Here is a 13,945-nt window from a genome sequence, read left to right as displayed (position 1 = left end):
CTGTCTTCATTAACCGGCTGCGATAACCTTAGGGTTTACCGACTAGGTTCCTTAGGGTTTACCGACTAGGTTCTTTGCCTGATATCATTGTGTAGTATTAACCTTTACATTTTACAACATATGTATGATGTTAAAACAATCTAAAAATCAAGATCTCATCATTGTCTGACTCGGTAGAGTTGCCCATTGAATAACTTATCCCCTTATTCATCATATTCTTTCCTGTGTCTTTACCGACTTCTTTATGATCTTATATCATGTTTCTTAAGATATGGCAACATCATACTAAATTAGAAAATCAATTTCTTGACATCAATGACAAAATAATAATATCAAGACAGTAAAATATCTTTAATCATTTATGTCCATAATCATCAACAACCTTCTCAATATCCTTGTTATATTGCCAACAATCTCCCCCTTTGGCATTGATGGCAAAACCAATTGATTTGATCATTAAGAATTCAGATTGCTGTGATTCTGAAAAGGCAAAATGCTCTCCCCCATACATCAGACTTCTCTTCTGGTTTTCTCTCAATCTTCTCAGGTCTTCTCCTCCGTTAGTCTTCTCCCCCTTGGGTAGTCTTCTCCCCCTTTGACAACAGTGCCAAAAAGAAAAGAACTTAAAACATAAGTTGGTTCTGTAAGAAGTTATTCCCTGCTGTTGTGTATCAACTGAGTCTCGGTCAGAGCATTTGTTTACAATTCCTGTCCCCTGTATCATTGTCTGTATTATCTCAATATTGTTCCAGTACACTTTCAGAAAACATTCTTAAAGTGTATCGCTCCAGCATCAGCTCCCTAAAAAAATATTCAATAGATTCATCGAAGTGATGCTTTCACCGAACTCGGTCAGTGAGTAAGAGATAGGGGTAGGACCCCTAACTTACTTTTGAGATATTCAAAAATTTCCTTTGGTAGTGGCTTGGTGAAGATATCAGCTATTTGTTCTTTAGTGTTAACATATTCCAACACCACTTTCTTTTCATGAGCTTCTTCTCTAAGATAATGATATTTGATAGATATGTGCTTTGTCTTAGAGTGCATAACAGGGTTCTTTGAAATATTAATGGCACTAGTATTGTCACAGAATATAGTTACTGGCTCGGTAACTTTCTCATTTATACCTTCCAACAATTGTTTGATCCATGCAATGTTGGTACAATTCAGTGCTGCAACAACATATTCAGCTTTGGTTGTTGACTGAGAAACGCATCCTTGTTTCTTGCTAAGCCAACTCACTAGTCTTTCTCCTAAGAAGAAAGCTCCTCCACTTGTGCTTTTCCTGTCATCAATGTTGCCTGCCCAATCAGCATCAGTATAGACTTTCAAATCAAAATTACTTCCTTTCTGATATACTAAGCCATAAGCTTATGTGCCTTTCAAGTATCTGAAAATTCTTTTGATTGTTGTCATGTGTGTTTCCTTAGGATCTGCAGAGAATCTTGCAACAATACCAACTGCATGTGCTATATCAGGCCTGCTATGAACAACATATTGTAGTTTTCCAATCATGGATCGGTAGAGTGTCTCATCAACAGATGCAGATTCATCATTCTTTGATAGTTTGCAGTTTGTAGTCATAGGAGTACTTATTGGCTTTGAATCCTCCATTCCAAATTTCTTCAAGATTTCCTTTATGTATTTAGATTGAGTAATGAAAATTTCATTTTTCATTTGTAGTATCTGTAAGCCTATAAAATACTTTATCTCACCGATTAATGACATCTCAAATTCTTTGCTCATTTCATTACCAAAGTTTTTGCATAAAGAGTCATTTCCACAAAATATAATATCATCAACAAATATGGCTAAGATTAGTATTCCATTTTCATCATTCTTCATGTACATGTTGTTGTTCTCACTTGTCCTTATAAAACCAATCTTAATCAAATAAGAGTGCAGTCTTTCATACCATGTTCTAGGTGCTTGTTTCAGACCATATAAAACTTTGTTCAATTTACATACCTGATCTTTATTATTGTCTTCAACAAATCCTTCAGGTTGTTCAATGAAAACTTCTTCTTCTAATATTCCATTCAGAAATGCAGATTTGACATCCATTTGATATACCTTGAAGTTTTTGAAAGCAGCATATGCCAACAATGTTCTAACTCCTTCAAGTTTGGCAACAGGTGCAAAAGTTTCACCATAATCAATTCCTTCTTCTTGTGCATAATCTTTGCAAACCAATCTTGCTTTGTTCCGATTGACCTCTCCTTTCTCATTTAGCTTGTTTCTGAAGATCCACTTTGTACCGATTACATTTTTGTCCTTAGGTCTTGGGACTAATGTCCATGTGTCATTCTTCTTGACTTGATCAATCTCTTCAGTCATAGCATTTATCCAATCTTCACTGTTAAATGCCTTTTTTACTATTCTCGGTTCAAATTCAGATATCAAACATGTGTTCTGTCTCAGTTTGTTCCTTGTCATCACTGGATCATCCTTATCTCCTATAATTTGACTTGGTGCATGATGTCTTCTGACATATTTGGCTAATACAGGCTCGGTAGGCTCTGTATGATCCTCTTCATCACTCGGTAACTGGATATCTTCCTCATTTCCTTCAATAGTTATCTCAGTAAGACTTTTCGGTTGCACATAGACAAATTCATCATAGTCTTCTAGTTCTTTCGAATCCCTATCATTAGCTCTTTCTGCAAATTCATCAATTTTCACATTTGCACTTTCTACTATTTTGTTAGATGATTTGATTAGACATTTAAATGCTTTGCTTCTAGAGGAATATCCTAGAAATGTTCCTTCTTCACTTTTCTGATCAAACTTGCCATTTCTATCATCTTTATGAACATAGCATTTGCTTCCAAAGATCTTAAAATAACTTATATTAGGTTTCTTGCCATACCAGATTTCATAAGGTGTCTTCAAAGTACCTTTCTTCAATTGAACTCGGTTCAAGGTGTAAACAGCTGTGCTTATTGCTTCTCTCCAAAATGTTTGTGGAACCTTCTTCTCAATCATCAATGTTCTAGCACAATCCACAATAGATCTGTTTCTTCTTTTAGCTATTCCATTCTGCTGTGGAGTCCTTGGTGCAGAGACTTGTCTTTTAATACCATGATCATTGCAAAATAGATTAAACTCATTAGATGTGAACTCTCCTCCTCTATCTGATCTAAGACATTTCAGTTGTCTTCCTGTTTCATTTTCAACTCTAGCCTTGTACCATTTAAACATTTGAAAAGCTTCTGATTTTTCGTTTAAAAACATTACTGACATCATCCTTGAATAATCATCCACAAATAATATGAAATATTTGTCACCATAATAACTTTGAACTTTCATAGGACCACAAAGATCAGTGTGCACAAGATCTAAAATTCCCTTAGAAGTGTAGGACTTACTTGTAAAGCTGGATCTTGTCATCTTGCCCATTTGGCGTCCTCGGCATATAGCATTCTCAGGTTTTTCAAGACTCGGTAGACCTCTTACTCTGTGCTTCTTACTTATCTTGATCAGATTATCAAAATTAACATGACAAAACCTTTTATGCCATAACCAGGTGTTATCAATCTTTGCATGCAAGCACTTGTTGTGAGTAGAGTCAAGGTGAAATGTATTACCTTTTGTCTGTGTCCCGGTAGCAGCTAACTTTCCATTTTTGTCTTGAACTTTGACAATTCCTTTCTGAAATTATATTCGGTAACCTGTGTTGTTTAGCTGTGCTACACTCAACAAATTATATTTCGAACTTTCAACCCAATAAACATCATTGCATCTTGCTTTATCAAGAAGTGTTATGGATCCTTTACCTCTTACCGGACATGGTGCATCATTACCAAATCTAACATAGCCTCCATCATAATCTTCTAACATAACAAACTTGTGTTTGTCTCTTGTCATATGATGTGAACATCCACTATCTATAATCCAAGAATCATTAGTGTTTATGTGAGATATTAGGGATTTTTCTTCATACCTTTCTTCATCTAATCCATCCTTGATAGCCACATAAACAACTTCCTCTGTATCAGTCTCATCTGATTTATGATCTTCATATTCCTCATCAGCAATTAAGCAGGTCTTTCTATCTCTTCTTCTGAAGTCTCGGTGACCTCTGTAATGATTATCTTTTTGTCTGTCATCTTGGTAATCTCTCTTTTCAGTGAAATCTCTGTCAGGATAGTTAGAAGCCATATGTCCAATCTTATCACAATTGAAACATTTCAAGGGTAGTTTTCCCTTATACTTACCTTTGCCTCTTGGTAGCCTTTTGGCCAATAGAGCTTCAAACTCTTCTTGCTTTCTGATTTCTTCATACAGTTTGTGTACCTCCTCCATGTTATTTCGAAATCTTTCACTTGCTCCACTATGATCTCCTCCAGAGTACTTATACTTTCTTTCATTGTAATCATTAGATTCATTCAAATGAAAAAAACTAAATGCAGATTCAACTTTATTTACCGATGACCCACTGTTATCAAAATTACTTAACTCAAATGCATGTAGCTTACCAATAGTAGCATCCAAGGAAACTAACATATTTGGTATAGACCTTAATTCATTGATTGCAGAGACTCGGATTGCATAAGCAGGTAGAAGGGTTCTTAACAGCTTACTTGTCACATCCTTTTCTTCAATAGTTCCTCCTGCTCCCTTGATTTGATTTACAATCTCCTTTAGTCTTGTACTGTACTGGGTTATGTTCTCACCTTCATTCATCCTCATAGATTCAAGTTGTCCTCTTAGACTATCAACTTTTGCTCTTTGAACATGTTCATCTCCTCCATATATAGATATGAGCTTAGTCCACATAGCCTTTGCATCATTGTAGCCTTCTAGATCATTAAATTCAAAATCGGTCAATGCAGATGTTATTTCAATCATTGCTTGAATGTGTTCTTGCTTTGCCTTTATCTCTTCCATAGTCAATGGATAGGTTCTCGGTGTAACAAAATCATTTTCCAGATAGTATATAGCATATTCTCCAACTCCTGATAGATGTAGTTTCATCCTTTTCTGCCATGTAGAGAAACTTGATTTATTCAGCTTGGGTGCATCCCTCTTATACATCTTTGGATCTTTTAACTCAAGTGCCTTTAAACTTTTGTTTCGGAGTCCAAAGCTCTGATACCAATTGATAGTTTTGATACTTAGTATAAGTACAGATCCAATAGCCAACAAGATGAGAGGGGGGGGGGTGAATCATACAAACTTAATCATCAATGAAAACATCAGATTCAACCTCGGTAACATATATCAGTCATAGAATAAAACTGTCAAACATGCAAACTCAAAAGCATATGAACTATATAAACCTCATAACACCAGATTTAATGTGGACACCCAAATAGGGAAAAACCACTGTGGGATTTCGGACCCACTAAGAAATATACTCTTCTAGAGTATGCTCAGTTAAAAGCCAATCCTGTTAAAGATTACAAAACACATTGCTAGATGTGACCCGGTTAAGGGATTTCCCTCAGATCTGTTAGGATCTTCACTTTGTTAGAAGTGACCTTGTCAAAGGATTTCAAACACTCATTTAGAATGTCACCTTGTTAGAGGATTTACTTATAAGACTGTTAAGTCCACTCAGTTAAGAGATTTCCTGTTACTTTCACAAGCTAACAATAATACAATCTATCTGCAACTTTACATCTAAAATGCTAAAGCAAATTCTTATTTGTTCAATCACAATTTAGACATAGAACTAATCTGGTCTATCTGCTGGGCATCAATACTCTGTTATTCCAACAGATCTTCAAGCTTCTGTGCTCGGTGATCACTATGTAGCATCCCTGTGCATACACTTGCCCGCATACATTGTTTATCAACAATTCCTTATTTATAAACAATCTTCTAACCGCTTAATCTCCTTGATCACATTTCCCATGATCAATCATAGCCATCAGATCTTCAATCTTGTCCAGGTTCAATGTATATTTTGATCTGAAAATGTTTTACCCCACCTTGGAACTTGCACATTCACCTTGGAACTTGTGTTAGGGTAATGCGGTTCAATCTGAGCTGTAGATCTTCCTAACGACTTTCCATTGCCTTACATTCGTTAACAAACTTCTTCCACGGCTTACCAATCATTGATCCACTCCAGCTCATCAACATCTTTCATTAAATATCACATGTAAACATTTAATGCATTTTGTTATAGCTCGGTTACAACTCGGTGAATAATAAACTTCACTCGGTAGACATTCTATCTTCATTAACCGATAGCGATAACCTTAGGATTTACCGACTAGGTTGTTTGCCTGATATCATTGTGTAGTATTAACCTTTACATTTTACAACACATGTATGATGTTAAAACAATCTAAAACATCAAGATCTCATCATTGTCTGACTCGGTAGAGTTGCCCATTGAATAACTTATCCCCTTATTCATCATATTCTTTCCTGTGTCTTTACTGACTTCTTTATGATCTTCATATCATGTTTCTTAAGATATGGCAACATCATACTGAATTAGAAAATCAATTTCTTGACATCAATGACAAAATAATAATATCAAGATAGTAAAACATCTTTAATCAGTTATGTCCATAATCATCAACAACCTTCTCAATATCCTTATTGAAATGTCAACAATCTTTCATTGTCTGTTATAATGTAATATTGGCAACAGTTTGAACATAGATTAAGTTGTCATTAAAAAGAAAAGATACACTTTAGATAAACATAAAAAATTTAAATATTTCAAGAACTACAAATTTAAAAAACGTAAAAGATCCTTATTGACATGCACAGGGACGGAGACCCTAGGTAGTCCCATACAAGACGCGAATAAATTTTACTACGTGATAAAGTACGTGATTAAAATAAATAATATTACATGCATATAATGTTCGGTTCGCAGGTATGGAGTCATTTCAAGTACTCTATCATGGTCCCTACTCATTTGCTTGTGAAAATTCGCTCCCCTTCAACTTAATGTTGTTAAAGATTGGTTGTGGCTGCCAATTTTCCCTGGAAAAAGATTTAGGTACTTGGCCTTATTTTGAGGCTTGAAGTTTAATCCTAATGCTAAATGGGGTTGTAAGTTTAAAGAGAAAAAATGGAGGAGTCTTAGTGTTTAAATATGGAAAACCAAGGTCGATTCAAATGCTCAAATTCTAGCATGGAAAATTTTACATCATAAATTACCTGCAGGTGACTGATTAAAGCATCTAAAGATTGTTCCATCTCCTTGCCCTTTTTGTAAACATTCTTTTTGGGACTATGTTTGGGCCAATAAAAAATGGACTTCGATTTTTTAGCATTTCCCTGCCATTTTCAACCATATTTTGGGTTGGAAGGAAGCAATTTTTGGTGTTGGTTTGACAAGGAATATTATTGTTGATTCAATGAGACAATCTATCTTGCTTCATATTTGGGAAAGTAGATGTTTGGTTGTTTTCTCTAATCATATTACTTGTCAATAAATGGATATGCTACAGTAAAATTTTACTGTGACATCATGTTACAATTTGTTTTTTGTGTTACCACTTGAAAAAGGTTGCCTGCAACAAGATATTGGAAGAAATTAAGTTCCAGATTGGTCATTTGCATGTTGATGATGTAGCTTGGTGGTTGAAACCTTAAGAGAATTATTTGGGGACCTTTGAATAGTTGTTATAGTGTCATCTATTTTGGTGGTTGATCTGGTTTTTTCTTTCAATTTGTTGCAACACTTTTGAGTTGCTCATTATTTTCTATATATATTTGTGACTAGTCCTCCTGTGACAAGATCAGGGGTTGTGAAACGTAATTTGCAAGGTTGCTTTGGGGAAAGCAAAAATTCTCCAATTAATGGGAAGAGGGGAGCTTTGGCCTCCCCTTGAGGACAATGAGAATTATTTCTTGGAATGTTAGGGGCTTAAATGCCCCTAACAAGAGACGCTTAATTAAGTCCCAGATGGACTTAATTAAGTGTGATATTTTTATGTTGCAAGAAACAAAGTTGTCAAAGGAGTCTGTTGATTTGGTTTTTTCATCTTGGAGAAGGTGGAATTTTCTTTCTTCTCCAGCTTGTGGTGCTTCAGGAGGTTTGGCACTGCTTTGGAATAATTATAATATTGATGTACAGTTAGTGGCATCTGCTACAAATTGGATGTTGGCTTTAGTTATAAGCAAGATTTCGAAGCTTAATTTCTAGCTTTTTAACATTTATGCTCCGTCAAGTATTCAAGGGAAGAGTAAGTTATGGGGTGAATTAAAGAGGATTTCTTCTCCCTTAAAACATGGTTCCTTTATTATCTTTGGGGGTGATTTTAATGCTATCACTGATTTAGACGAGAAAAATGGAGGTGTTTTCCCTAATAAAAGGATTATGGATGACTTTGGGGATTTCATTTCTGATATGAGCCTTTTTTATTGTAAGTCTCAGAATGGAGTTTTCACATGGACAAACATGAGAAGGGATTTTTCTCAGATTGTTGAGAGATTAGATCGATTTTTGTTATCTGAGAATTGGATTGATTCAGATTTTGAATTCTTTTCCTCTATTCTACCGGTCTCGGGTTCTGATCATTTTCCAATTTCCCTTTCAGTTATTGAGGATAGGACTTCTTTTAAGTCTCCATTTAAATTTGAGCCCATGTGGTTTAGGGATTCTTCCTTTTTGCCTCTGCTTATGAAATGGTGGAATTCTGCTCCTTTTTGTTCTGGGTCACGTATGTTTCAGATTGCTAAGAAGTTAAGTTATTTGAAATTGAATATTAGGGAATGGAATATCTCGCATTTTAAGAACATTATTTAGGAGAAACAAAGGATTCAAGATATGATTGAGTGTCTTAATACTCATGTGCTTCAACATGGTATGGTGCCACAAGTTTTTGATGAATTGAAGTCACTAAAATTACAGCTTGAGGAGGTGTTAGCTAGAGAGGAAATCTATTGGAGATAGAAATCTAGAGAATTATGGCTTTCAGATGGTGACAGGGACACAAATTTTTTTCATTCTTCAACTAAGATTAAAAGATGTAAGAATATAATATCTTGTATTCAGTGTCAGAATGGGAATTTATTGATAGAGCCAGAGGACATTGCTTTAGAGGCAGTTAGGTATTTTAAGTAATTATTATCTTCGGAAAATGAAAATCTCAGCAATGATATTATATCTAATATTCCTCCTTTAGTATCTTTGGAAGACAATAAGATGTTGATGTCTCCCTTTTCCTTAGAAGAAGTTAAGAGTGTTGTCTTTGCCATGAATCCGGATAAAGCTCTGGGACCAGATGGTTTTACTCCTTTATTTTTTCAGAAATGTTGGGATTTTGTGGGAAATGATGTTTTATTGGCTCTCGAGGAAGCTAGGAGAAATAGGTCTATTTTAAAAAAACTTAATACTACAATGATTGCAATTATTCCTAAAAAAGAGGATACTAAGACTTTTGCTGACTTCTGCCCCATTGCTTTATGTAACACTTTGTATAAGATATTTATGAAGGCAATTTCCCTTAGGTTGGCAAAAATTCTACCTAGGATCATTTCATTGGAGCAAGGTGGTTTTGTTCCCGGAAGGGAGATGACAGAGGGTGCAATTGTAGCACATGAGGTGCTGCATTCTATTTCCACCCAAAGCACCCCGACCATGATACTTAAACTAGACATGATGAAGGCTTATGATAGAGTAGAGTGGGGGGCTTTATGTGTTGTTCTTGAGAAGTTAGGTTTTTCCAAGGCCTGGGTCAAATGGATTCGTGCATGTATTTCTTCTGCAAGATTCTCGGTTTTAATTAATGGTTGTCCTTGTGGTTTTTTCACTTCCTCTAGGGGTTTAAGACAGGGAGATCCCCTTTCTCCCTTTTTGTTTACTCTCCTAGCTGAAACCTTTAGTTGGGCTATTAGGGCTGCTAAAGTGGGGGGGCTTTGGAAAGGTATAAGGATTCAAAATATTCCCCAAAGTATTTCTCATTGTCTCTTTACAGATGATACTCTGTTGTTTGGACATGCTTCGTTAGTAGAGGCAAAAGTGATTAAATGAATGATACAAAATTATGCATCGTTTTCTGGTCAGAAAGTGAATGGTGATAAATCAAAGATTTTTTTCCTTAATACATCACAACTGGTTCAGCATAGGTTGCAATCCTTTTGGGGATTTGAGACTGGAAATCTTCCATTTACTTACCTTGGGATTCCTTTCTTTGTTAAACAGGATAAGATTGGTTTTTGGGATAAGATTATTTCGGTCATTTCTAAAAGAATTCTCTCATGGAATCATAGATGGTTAACTTTGGCGGGTAAAATTTTTCTCATCAAGTCTGTTTTGAATGTTGTTCCCATATATCTCATGTCTGTTTTGAACTCTCCAAAAGCAGCTATTGTTAGTTTACAGGATACTCTTAGAGATTTTCTTTGGAACAATAATTAAGATGGCAAGAAGAAACTCCCTTTAGTTGCATGGGATAAGGTATGTTTGCCTAAGGAACTTGGGGGAACAGGAATTTGGAGTCTGGGAAATCAAAATTTAGCCTTAGGTGCTAAGTTGGTTTGGAAATTATATGACAAGCCTAGGTCCTCATGGGCACAAATTATGTTTGCCAAATATTTAAATAATGGACCGAGAGAGTACATTTTTAAAGTCTCAAATTTTCCTTCGGGTTCTGCTATTTGGAATTTCCTTTGTAAATGTAGATCAGTTATTTTGCCTCATCTCTCATGGATTGTTCATAATGGTAGAAAGGTCAAATTCTGGGATGAAGTATGGAATGGACACACACCTTTGGTGATTATTAGGGATTGGTCTCCTTTGATCACTGTTCTTTCCTCCCTTTGGGGTGTTTTTGTAGCAGATTATTTTGAAATTGTGACTAGTGGACCCCTTAAGCTAGCTAGATGGAAGTCGATTGATTTCTTAGATATTGATCAAAGCATGAAATTAGATTTTGAGAAGATTTTGGGGGATAGAATTGTATTTCTTTATGATTCTGAGGATGAACTTATTTGGACAAAGAATATTTCTGGTAAGTGCACTGTTAAAGATGGTTACAACTCTCTTATGGTTGCTAAAGATTTATCATCTTGGCCTTATAAGTTGTTTTGGCATTCGGCTTGTCTTCCTAAAGCTGGAGCCTTTGCTTGGTTGGCAGTTCAGGACAGAGTCCTTACAGGTATGAGACTAGACAGGCTTGGTATTACTGTTGTTTTCCCCTATGTCCTTTGTAACAAAAATTTAGAATCTTCTTCACACCTGTTCCTACATTGTGATTATGCTTATGAATGTTGGCAGTGGTTGTTTGAGAAGTTAAATATATCCTTTGTTATTGGTAAGGATCTCATTTCCCATTTCAGATCTTGGCCCTTTATGTTTGCCTCATCTTTTTATGTATGTCTTTGGATCATATCTCCATCTATTGTGATTTGGAATGTTTGGCTAGAGAGAAACAACATGATATTTAAAAAAACAAGGTCTCTTGTGTCTGAGGTTCTATTAAAAATTGAGTCTTCAATCTCTGAGGTTGCTTTGTCATTTATTTATAAGAATTTGGAAAATCTTACTTCTTTTTCGCACTGGGATAGTAGAGTTACTAGAGTTTGGAAGTTGCTGTCAGTTTTACCCTCTCATGGCTCAATTTTAAAAAAGAATGATGCAATAGGTAAGAGATGCTCTGCTAGATGGAAATCTCCTCCGCAGGGGCACTTTAAACTGAATTTTGATGGGGCCTCTCGTGGTAACCCTGGGTCAGCTGGGGTAGGCATGATAATTTATGATCACAATGCAAATTTTATTCGAGCTAAGTGTCATGCTATTGGTTTTAAAACTAACAATTATGCGGAATTTCATGCTTTGTCTTTTGGACTGGATATGGCAATCTCTTTGGGAATTAAGGACTTAATAATTGAAGGAGATTCTATGGTGATTATTCAATGTGTTATGAAAAAGAAATCCAATTGTTGGAATTTGCAGTATATACTTGATCCCATTTTACAAAAATAGAATTGTTTGAATCTTTCTTGGTATCCCATTGTTACAGAGAAGTTAATAAGATTGCAGATTATTTGGCAAATTTAGCCATTGATAGCAATGCTAATCAGCGAGAGGTGGGTTTTGAGGAAATTCCTTCTAGGGTATGGGAAGGTTTGCAACAATAGCTATATGATTTTCTTGAGTAATGTTGATGTAAAATTTTATGATGATAATTATTCCCGCTTTCCCCTTTCATTTCAAGTATTCATGTTCGTTGTCTAGAGGAGAGTTCGAGCTCATGGTATTTGATACTATAGTGTTTTTCCAAAGGTTTTTTGATACTTTCTTTTTTGGCAGGAAGGTTTTTGGCTCATGGGATTTGGCACAGGGCTTTAGAAAATTTTGTCTTCTTCCATTGGTAGTAGCTGTGGAGTCTACATTTGAAAATTATCCAATGGGTTTTTTTGGCAAATTGTCATATGGGCTCTATGCAAAACTGATATTATATGTGTTGTGACCACATTTTGTATGTGGTTTTGGGTGGGGTGCATAAACTGATCTGTCAGATACTATAGGTTTATTTTATGAGCTGTGACCAGAGGTTTTCTTCCCATGGTTCTTTCCTCCGGTATGCTCTTTGAATCCTGTGTAAAAAATAAAAAATATTAATAAAAAAGTTTAGTGGAATAATCCACTTTTATTTTAAAAAAATATGAGTCAATGACAAAAAAGAAAAATGGTATTTTTATATTTATGTAAAATATAAAATAAATATAAAATATAGATTTTTTGGTCAAAAATTTTAATTTTAAATGCTGGTTCAACTAATTGAAAAATAGAGTTGAATGCAATAGCTCTCCCATGGTAGGAACCAATAAGTTTATGTGTAATTTAAGGGATTTTAGTACAATAGTGTAGAGATCATTTTATTTCTATTTTATTTGAAATTAAAGATGGACTTAGATAGTAGTTTAGAGTTGCAAAGCTCTTTAGTGAGGTTTTAGATCTCATTCTTAGCTGGTCTATGAAAAGCTTAGTATTTGGAATAACTTTTTAAATGATGTGAATTTTAGAAATTAATGGCTTTCCTTTTTTATTGTATATTAGTAGTTGGAAAAATGATATGTTATGTTGGACTTAAAAATTACATTTGTATAATTATTAAAAATCAAAGGTATTAATGTCCTCTATCATCATTGTAAAATATTTTTATAATTATTTGAATGATTTATGGGCATAGTGTTCATGTCATAGACCTTGTAGACCTTAAATATGAGCTATAAAACCAAGTTAGATGAATATATATAAACCCAAAAACTCTAATACAAAATACACTACACTTAGATAACATAGTAATAAAAGCAAAACAAAAATGAAATGCAATATAAAACCCATATTTGAACCTCCATTATCACAACATAGATCTCTCTTAGATGGAACCTACATTATCCAAATTGGCAACATGCATGTGCCAATGATCATTCAAAAAAGCCTTGAAATGACATTTAAAGGAATTGAATTATAGACAACATGCATGTGCCAATGATCATTCAAAAAAGCCTTGAAATGATGTGTAAAGGAATTGATTTATAGAGCTAGAAAGAGGATTGTGAACAGTGGAGATTCAATCTCAATGGATGGGAATAGATATGGGAGTTACAAATAGGTGAGGATAATAATATTCTATTATTTATTTGATTCGGATAAATAGGTGTCTATGGAATAAAAATAGAGATGGCATAATGAGGGGGATACAAAGGAATTTTGAGTGGATATTTATGTCTTACAATAGCTTTCATTATCAAATTTGCATGTAATATTAATATAATAGCTTAAACAATAAATAAATGTATATTTTATATTTCATGTTTGAGTTTTAATTTATGATCCAAATATTAGTTTAAAAGGGAAGACAATAACACTTGCCATAATATAAATGAGGAGTTACAAAGCAAAGAATAAATCTATTACAAGCATATTCAATGACAACATGGTAGTTACAATATTACTAATTATTTTAGAACGAATAAATGTAACATGAGCATATTTTATGACAAAATGGAAGTTATATGT

Source organism: Cryptomeria japonica, chromosome 2 (genome assembly GCF_030272615.1).
Source record: "Cryptomeria japonica chromosome 2, Sugi_1.0, whole genome shotgun sequence".
NCBI classification, from domain to species: domain Eukaryota; kingdom Viridiplantae; phylum Streptophyta; class Pinopsida; order Cupressales; family Cupressaceae; genus Cryptomeria; species Cryptomeria japonica.
The sequence above is the reverse complement of the archived record's forward strand: the minus strand, read 5'-3'. Positions refer to the sequence as shown.